Below are 9,425 nucleotides of genomic sequence, written 5' to 3' on the forward strand. Positions count from 1 at the left end.
GTCATTAACAACTAGAAATAAGGCAGCGGACTAGCACTGTTTGCTTTGTGACCATTTCGTGTAAGGAAATTACGACCTTTCTGACCAAAATGGTCGCAATGGTTTAGGGTTTGAAGCCCCCTGAACAGCTTTTGACCAATTGGTCTAAAATGGTCATAAATTTATGACCAATTCTTCGAGGGTCACTGACAGAAGGTCATAAGTTGACATATTTCTTGTAGTGAAAAAGCAAAGGAAATAACTAAGTATTGGAAGATTAATATGATGAAGATAGACCCGGGGGCCATAGGTTTCACTAGTGGCTTCTCTGAAGAGCATAGGTATTTTACGGTGGGTGAACGAATTATTGTTGAGCAATTGACAGAATTGAGCATAGTTATGAGAATATGTAGGTATGATCATGCATATAGGCATCACGTCCGAGATAAGTAGACCGACTCCTGCCTGCATCTACTACTATTACTCCACTCATCGACCGCTATCCAGCATGCATCTAGAGTATTAAGTTCATGAAAACAGAGTAACACCTTAAGCAAGATGACATGATGTAGAGGGATAAACTCATGCAATATGATGAAAACCCTATCTTGTTATCCTCGATGGCAACAATACAATATGTGCCTTACTGCCCCTACTGTCATTAGGAAAGGACACCGCAAGATTGAACCCAAAGCTAAGCACTTCTCCCATTGCAAGAAAGATCAATCTAGTAGGCCAAACCAAACTGATAATTCGAAGAGACTTGCAAAGATAATCAATCATACATAAAAGAATTCAGAGAAGATTCAAATATTGTTCATAGATAGACTTGATCATAAACCCATGCTACGTCCTGAGCTTGCGTTGGTTTTCCCCGTAGAGGAAGGGATGATGCAGCAGAGTAGCGTAAGTATTTCCCTCAGTTTTTGAGAACCAAGGTATCAATCCAGTAGGAGGCCATGCTCAAGTCCCTCGTACCTGCACAAAACGATAGCTACTCACAACCAACGCGATTAGGGGTTGTCAATCCCTTCACACTCACTTACGAGAGTGAGATCTGATAGATATAATATTTTTGGTATTTTTGGTATAAAGATGCAAAGTAAAAAGTAAAGGCAAAGTAAAAAGCAAAGCAAGATTTAAAGTGATGGAGATTGATATGATGAGAATAGACCCGGGGGCCATAGGTTTCAGTACTGGCTTCTCTCAAGAGCATAAGTATTCTACGGTGGGTGAACAAATTACTGCTGAGAAATTGACAGAATTGAGCATAGTTATGAGAATATCTAGGCATGATCATGTATATAGGCATCACGTCCGTGACAAGTAGACCGAAACGATTCTGCATCTACTCCTATTACTCCACTCATCGACCGCTATCCAGCATGCATCTAGAGTATTAAGTTAAAAAAAGAGTAACGCCTTAAGAAAGTTGACATGATGTAGAGAGATAAATTCATGAAATATGAAATAAACCCCATCTTGTTATCCTCGATGGCAACGATGCAATACATGCCTTGCTGCCCCTTCTGTCACTGGGATAGGACACCGCAAGATCGAACCCAAAGCTAAGACCTTCTCCCATGGCAAGAACTACCAATCTAGCTAGTTGGCCAAACCAAACGGATAATTCGAAGAGACTTGCAAAGATAACCAATCATACATAAAAGAATTCAGAGAAGATTCAAATATTATTCATAGATAGACTTGATCATAAACCCACAATTCATCGATCTCAACAAACACACCACAAAAAGAAGATTACATCGAATAGATCTTCACAAGAGAGGGGGAGAACTTTGTATTGAGATCCAAAAAGAGAGAAGAAGCCATCTAGCTACTAACTATGGACCCGAAGGTCTGAGGTAAACTACTCACACTTCATCGGAGAGGCTATGATGATGTAGAAGCCCTCCGTGATGACGACCCTCTTCCGGCGGAGCTCCGGAACAGGCCCCAAGATGGGATCTCGTGGATACAGAAAGTTGCGGCGGTGGAATTAGGTTTTTGGCTCCGTATCTGGTCGTTTGGGGGTACGTATGTATATATAGGAGGAAGAAGTACGTCGGTGGAGCATCGAGGGGCCCACGAGGCAGGGGGCGCGCCCTGGGGCCCCCCCCACCCTCGTGACCGCCTCTCTGATGCCTTGGCGTAGGGTCCAAGTCTCCTGGATCACGTTCGGTGAGAAAATCATGTTCCCGAAGGTTTCATTCCGTTTGGACTCCGTTTGATATTCCGTTTCTTTGAAACACTGAAATAGGCAAAAAAACAACAATTCTGGGTTGGGCCTCCGGTTAATAGGTTAGTCCCAAAAATAATATAAAAGTGGAAAATAAAGCCCAACATAGTCCAAAACAGTAGATAATATAGCATGGAGCAATCAAAAATTATAGATACGTTGGAGACGTATCAGGCATCCCCAAGCTTAATTCCTGCTCGTCCTCGAGTAGGTAAATGATAAAAAGAGAATTTTTGATGCGGAGTGCTACTTGGCATAATTTCAATGCAAATCTTCTTAATTGTGATATGAATATTCAGATTCGAAAGATTCAAGACAAAATTTTATATTGACATAAAAATAATAATACTTCAAGCATACTAACAAAGCAATTATGTCTTCTCAAAATAACATGGCCAAAGAAAGTTATCCCTACAAAATCATATAGTCTGGCTATGCTCTATCTTCACCACACAAAGTATTTAAATCATGCACAACCCCGATGACAAGCCAAGCAATTGTTTCATACTCTAACTTTTTCAAAACTTTTTCAATCTTCACGCAATACATGAGCGTGAGCCATGGATATAGCACTGTAGGTGGAATAGAATGGTGGTTGTGGAGAATACAAAAAGGAGAAGATAGCCTCACATCAACTAGGCGTACCAACGGGCTATGGAGATGACCATCAATAGATATCAATGTGAGTGAGTAGGGATTGCCATGCAACGGATGCACTAGAGCTATAAGTATATGAAAGCTCAAAAAGAAACTAAGTGGGTGTGCATCCAACTTGCTTGATCATGAAGACCTAGGGCAATTTGAGGAAGCCCATCATTGGAATATACAAGCCAAGTTCTATCATTTAAAATTCCCACTAGTATATGAAAGTGATAACATGAGAGACTCTCTACTATGAAGATCATGGTGCTACTTTGAAGCACAAGTGTGGTAAAAGGATAGTAACATTGTCCCTTCTCTCTTTTTCTCTCATTTTTTTATTTGGGCGTTTTCTCTTTTTTATGGCCTCTTTTTATTTGGGCTTCCTTGGCCTCTTTTATTTATTTTTTATTTTTCGTCCGGAGTCTCATCCCGACTTATGGGGGAATCATAGTCTCCATCATTATTTCCTCACTTGGGACAATGCTCTAATAATGATGATCATCACACTTTTATTTTTCTTACAACTCAACAATTACAACTCGATACTTAGAACAAAATATGACTCTATATGAATGCTTCCGGCGGTGTACCGGGATATGCAATATGACAATGATGAATGTGTCATGATAAACGGAATGATGGAAAGTTGCATGGCAATATATCTCGGAATGGCTATGGAAATGCCATAATAGGTAGGTATGGTGGCTGTTTTGAGGAAGGTATATGGTGGGTGTATGATGCCGGCGAAAAGTGTGCGGTATTAGAGAGGCTAGCAAAAGTGGAAGGGTGAGAGTGTGTATAATCCATGGACTCAACATTAGTCACAAAGAACTCATATACTTATTGCAAAAACCTAGAAGTTATCAAACAAAGTATTACGCGCATGCTCCTAGGGGGATAGATTGGTAGGAAAAGACCATCGCTCGTCCTCGACCGCCACTCATAAGGAAGAGAATCAATAAATAAATCATGCTCCGACTTCATCACATAACGGTTCACCATACGTGCATGCTACGTGAATCACAAACTTTAACACAAGTATTCTTTAAATTCACAACTACTCAACTAGCATGACTTTAATATTATCACCTCCATATCTCAAAACAATTATCATGTTTCAATCTTTTCTTAGTATTCAACACACTCAAAAGAAAGTTTCACAAATCTTGAATACCAAGCGTATTATTATTAAGCAAATTCCCATGCTATTAAGAGACTCTCAAAATAATTTAAGTGAAGCATGAGAGATCAATAGTTTCTTTAAAACAAATCCACCACCGTGCTCTAAAAGATCTAAGTGAAGCACATAGAGCAAAACTACTTAGATCAAAAGATATAAGTGAAGCACATAGGGCAAAACTACTTAGCTCGAAAGATATAACTGAAGCACATATAGCAAAACTACTTAGCTCAATAGATATAAGTGAAGCACATAGAGTATTCTATCAAATTTTAATTCATGTATGGCTCTCTAAAAAGGTGTGTACAACAAGGATGATTGTGGCATACTAAGACACAAAGACACAAATAATACAAGACGCTCCAAGCAAAACACATATCATGTTGGTGAATAAAAATATAGCTCCAAGTAAATTACCGATGGAAGTGGATGAAAGAGGGGATGCCTTCCGGGGCATCCCCAAGCTTTGACTTTTTGGTGTCCTTGGATTATCTTGGGGGCTCCATGGGCATCCCCAAGCTTAGGCTCTTGCCACTCCTTGTTCCATAATCCATCACAAGAATTCACCCAAAACTTGAAAACTTCACAACACAAAACTTAAAGTAGAAAACTCGTGAGCTCGGTTAGCGAAAGAAAACAAAAGACCACTTCAAGGTACTGTAATGAACTCATTATGTCGGTGTACTAAAGTAGGGGTACCTTAGTATCCCGAACTTGTGCACGGGCAGTCGCAGCACCCCGCGGCAAGGCTTGCCGGGTGACCGCCAAGGTCCTCCGTGGTTCCTTCGGAGCCATTCAAGAACAAAGTACTCAAGCCAAGGCGCAAGGCCCCGGCAAGAGGGGCTTGCCGGGAAGGCCAACCAAGGCATCTCAAGAAACTTGTTGCGACGCGCTGCGCATCCCGGCAAGACCCGGTGAGCGACAAACTCCCGGACACGACGAAACAAGACCCCGGCAAGAGGAGCCTGCCGGGAAGGAGACAAGACCCCGGCAAGAGGAGCTTGCCGGGAAGGAGACAAGACCCCGGCAAGAGGAGCTTGCCGGGAAGGCAAATCAGGGCCCGGTGAGCCACAAGCCCCCGAGTGCGATAAGGCGACAACCGCGGCGAGGCGTTTGCCACGGTTGACCCCCATCTTGTGCCTGCGCTCCAGCGCATCCACCACGTGTCGCTCTGGGGCCCTTCCAGGCGCACGTGGCGGGAGGCTATGCAGCTAGAGGTACACGTTGGCGAACGACGCTGACAAGATTTCCATCGTGGCAGGCGGTGGCGTCCCTAGCGGTCCCTTTCCGCGCCGTCTAGGCGACACAGACAGGCATTTAAGGCCCTTGTCCCCTGCCGTCAGAGTTAGGTATGATACCACTGTAGTGGGCGGTGGAGCCAACTACCACCCCTTTTCCATTTTTACCCTCATCCATGTTGCCACCTGTCGGTGACCCCTTTGACGTATAAAAGGAGGCCCATGCGCAACATTGGGGGGGGGGGTTCGGGGGTTCGGGGTTCGGGTTTGGGACGCCCATTCTCGCGCTCGGTCTCACCATCTGCTCGAGTGTACTGTAGCACTCGTCGCCCCCGAGCAAGAAACCAATACAACCACAAAGCAGGAGTAGGGTTTTACGCATCTGTGCGGCCCGAACCTGGGTAAATCGATCGTCTCCCTCGTGTGCTTCGCCTCGATCTGCTCTTTGCGCGATCTCCGCCCCCCGCCGAACCACAAGGGACCCGGTCCGCCGTGTCCCATAGGTGTTCGAGGGATCAGAAACCCCCGACATCTTTGGCGCGCCAGGTAGGGGGCGTCGAGGCTGTGTGAACCAGATCCGGCGTTCACGCGAACCAGATCTTCATCATCTTCATCAACATGCCACCAAAGAAGAAGGCTTCGGAGGCGGCCGCTCTGTCCGCGCCGAACCCACCGCCTCCGGAGCAAACGGCTGGTGGGGTAGACGCTGGCGGAAGGATGGGCGTCGACGACGGAGCTCACGGTACCGCCAGGTACAAGGATAAGGCTGCGCTGCCCGTCGGCGGCGTGGCCGGCTCCCACAACGACCGGGCGCACTCCAAGACTTCGGCGTCCGTACACGCGCCGCGCACGTCCCAGGAGGCGCGGGACCAGCAGCGTCATTGTACCCACGGTACCATACGTCTGCTGGACCAAGATCAAGCCGGTGGATCCCGGAGTGCACAAGACCAACATGCACGCTAGCATGGCGGCGCGAGCGCGGCATGGTCGCCTGGGAGGGATACTGCTCCTTCTAACGTGGTTAGAAGTCCGAGCATACCCCGGCCCTCGCACCGTTCGCCGCCGCCGCCCGCCACTCCGGCAGAAGCAGTTACCCCCACGGAACTCGTATATGGGTCGCCTCGAGTGCTCGCTCACGATGGGCTTGAGCAAGAACAGCTGCGGCAAAGCGACGCGCTGCTCCTTGAGGAAGACCGTCTTCAGGCTGCTGCGCGAGCTGCTCGCTACCAGAAAGCTTTGCGCCGCTACCATAGCCGCAAAGTTAACGCCAGAAGTTTCGAGGAAGGCGACCTTGTTTCTTCGGCGCGTTCAATCCGCCAAGAACTCCAACAAGTTGACGCCGAAGTGGGAAGGCCCTTACCGGGTGAAACGAGTCACTAGACCTGGCGCTGTCCGCCTTGAGACCGAAGATGGCATACCAGTGAGCAACTCCTGGAGCATCTTCGTAAGTTTTACCCGTAAGGCGCGGTTGTCGGACCCTGTCCGGCAACCACCCTTTTGTACAAAGTCTTGCCGCTGTTGCATGTGATCCTTTGTACAAAGCCGGGCGCAGACCCCGTGCATAAAGCTCATGTGCTCAGCACACTTTGTGCAGCACTTACCCCCGGTAAGCGATAACGAGCCTTAGAGCTCCATATTGTCGTTTCGCCCTCTTTCTTTTTTTACAGGGGGAAGGGAGAAGATACAGTATGGATCGGGCGTCGTTCAAGAAGTTTTCGCCTTGCCGGGAAGCAAGTAACAGAAAGAGATAAGTGCCAAAGTTTGAGCAATCGGATTTCTTGTAAATTTTTAAGTTATTCTCCTTGAACGACCGTCCCTTGTATGGAAAACCTGTGCGCAGAGGAACCAACTCGTAGCTAGTCGCGCCCTTACTTTGTTTCGAGTCCGCTCAACAACTTAAGTGAGCTGCGACTAGTTGCTTAACTAGTCGCGCCCTTACCCTGCTTCGAGTTCGCTCAGCAGCTTAAGTGAGCTGCAACTAGTTGCGACAAGGTTTCTTGTCGGCGCAGGCACCGACCAACTCGTAGCTAAGTCGCGCCCTTATTGTTGTTTCGAGTCCGCTCAACAACTTAAGCGAGCCGCGACTAGCTCCGCGATGAGGTTTCTTGCCAGCTGCAGCACTGCCAGCAGGCTGCTGACGTTCTGCACTCAGCGCTCGCGGCAGAGGAGCCTGCGCCAACAAGTCCCCTAAAAGCGTAGGGTAAAAGCATGCAAGGGAAAGGGTCGAGTAAAGGAAATGACGTAGCAATTACTACCCAAGACAGAAGTATATTACAGGATAACTTGTCGCAAGATCTAACAGACTGCTTCTCATAACATGATTGACAGCGACAAGGAGAAAAGGGGATGGGCAACCTAGTCTACGCGGTCGCCCTCGATCCTCTTAATGCCGCTCACCCTGTCCACAATGGGCGCGACAAGGGCCTTGAGCTCCTCCAAGTCGGCGTCTCGCGGCAAGCTTCGGAGGACGTTGGTGAGGCGGAGGCCTGGGTTGCGGAAGGCTACCTTCATCAGCACTTTCCGGAGAGCTCCCGCGCAGATCTTGCGCGACTCGTCGGCAAGCTGCTTTGGAAACTGCTCCCGGAGTCGCTGAAGCACCGTCGCCACGCCCTTGAAGAACAGAGTCAGCTTGGCGCTGGGTTGGAGATCCTCGTCGGTGGAATACCCGAGGTCCACCATCCCCAATTGCGCCAGCTTCTTGTCGACGTCCGCGGCGACGTTCACCAGGCCCTCCGTCCAGTGCTCCACGGTCTCCGACAAGGTCTTTTGGGCGGCGACAGCGTTTGCCAGCAGCACCTTGCCGGCCTCAACCTCTTTCTGCAAGGCCGTCTCCTGCTCCTTGGCGCCGTCCAGAGATCTTGTCAGAGCCGTCAGCTTTGCTACGAGATCAGCATTTGAAGCCTTGGCGGCGTCGAGCTCCTTGCCTTTCTCGGCGAGAAGGGCCTGCAGCTCCGAATAGCTGTTGGCATCCTTCTCCCGCTCAAACTTGAGCACGGCAAGCTCGTCGCCGCTCGCCTTGAGGCCTGCCTCCAGCTGCACCACCTTCAGCTCCAGCTCGGTCTTGGCGACCTCGGCGGCCGCGGCAGCGTCTTCGGCTCGCTTAAGGGCTCCCCCAACCGATCGCTCACGCGCGGCAAGCTCCTCTTCGTGGGCGTCGAGGCTGACCTTCCACTGCGCCAACTCGCCCTCCTGCGAAGACAACCTTTCGGCGGCAAGCCGTTGGCGCTCTTCGACGTCCGCCTTCTCGAGAAGGAATGCTTGCTGCGCCTCGACAAGTTCCTCTCGCTCCTTTGCCAAGGAGCGGAGAGCGTCCAGGTTGGCGCCCCGGAGTTCCTCCGCGCGCTTCTCGATGTCAACCCCGGCCTTCGCGACGAGCGCTTCCCGGGACTCCAGCTTGGCCTGCCGGGCGCGGTAGAGCGCCACCAACTTCCGCAGCAGGCGCTCCTCTTCGGGTTCGCCGCTGCTGCTGCTTGGTGCATCGACCAACTTCAGCCCGGCGGAGGCGAGCACTTCTCCGTCAAGCATTTCTCCTTCGACCGGCGCCCTGGAGCTAGACGCCCAGGGTAGGCTGATGAAGATATCTTCACCGGCCCTCAAGTAGACGCCGGGCCGGGGCTCTTCGGAGCCTGACGCGGCGGCCGCGGCGGAGGAGTCGGCGGTCGGAGCAGCGCCTAGCGCTCCTGCGACCCCCGTGTCGTCAGTACGACCACTAGACTCCCCGCCCGCTCCCGTGGCGGCAGCCCTGGCGGCCTCCTCACCGGCGGGCTTGCCGGCGCCGACTGCTTCCTCGGCAGCGACAACGTTGTCGGCGGCGACCTCAGCCTCCATCGGCTCTGCACCAGATGGACCCGACAGCCGAGAGAGGAGAGGAGATTCAAGCAAAATTTAAGCAAAATCCGAGAAGAAGATCGAAAGAAAAAAGGGCCCAAGGGGGTTTGAAGAGCAAGGAAATTACCTGTGCCAGGCTCGGCAGTAGTGGTCTCCGTTGCCGGGGGATCGATGGCACCGTCCCTTGTCGGAGACCCCTCCCTCTCCGGGGGCTCCGCCCTTGCCGGGGACTCCTCCCTTGTCGGAGAACTCTCCCTTGCCGAAGACCTCTCCCTTGTCGGAGGACTCTCCCTTGGCGCTTCGGGGGCGGCTTCTGGGC

The sequence above is a fragment of the Triticum urartu genome, chromosome 7A (genome assembly GCF_056163025.1).
Source record: "Triticum urartu cultivar PI428250 chromosome 7A, HENAU_Tu73, whole genome shotgun sequence".
NCBI classification, from domain to species: Eukaryota; Viridiplantae; Streptophyta; class Magnoliopsida; order Poales; family Poaceae; genus Triticum; species Triticum urartu.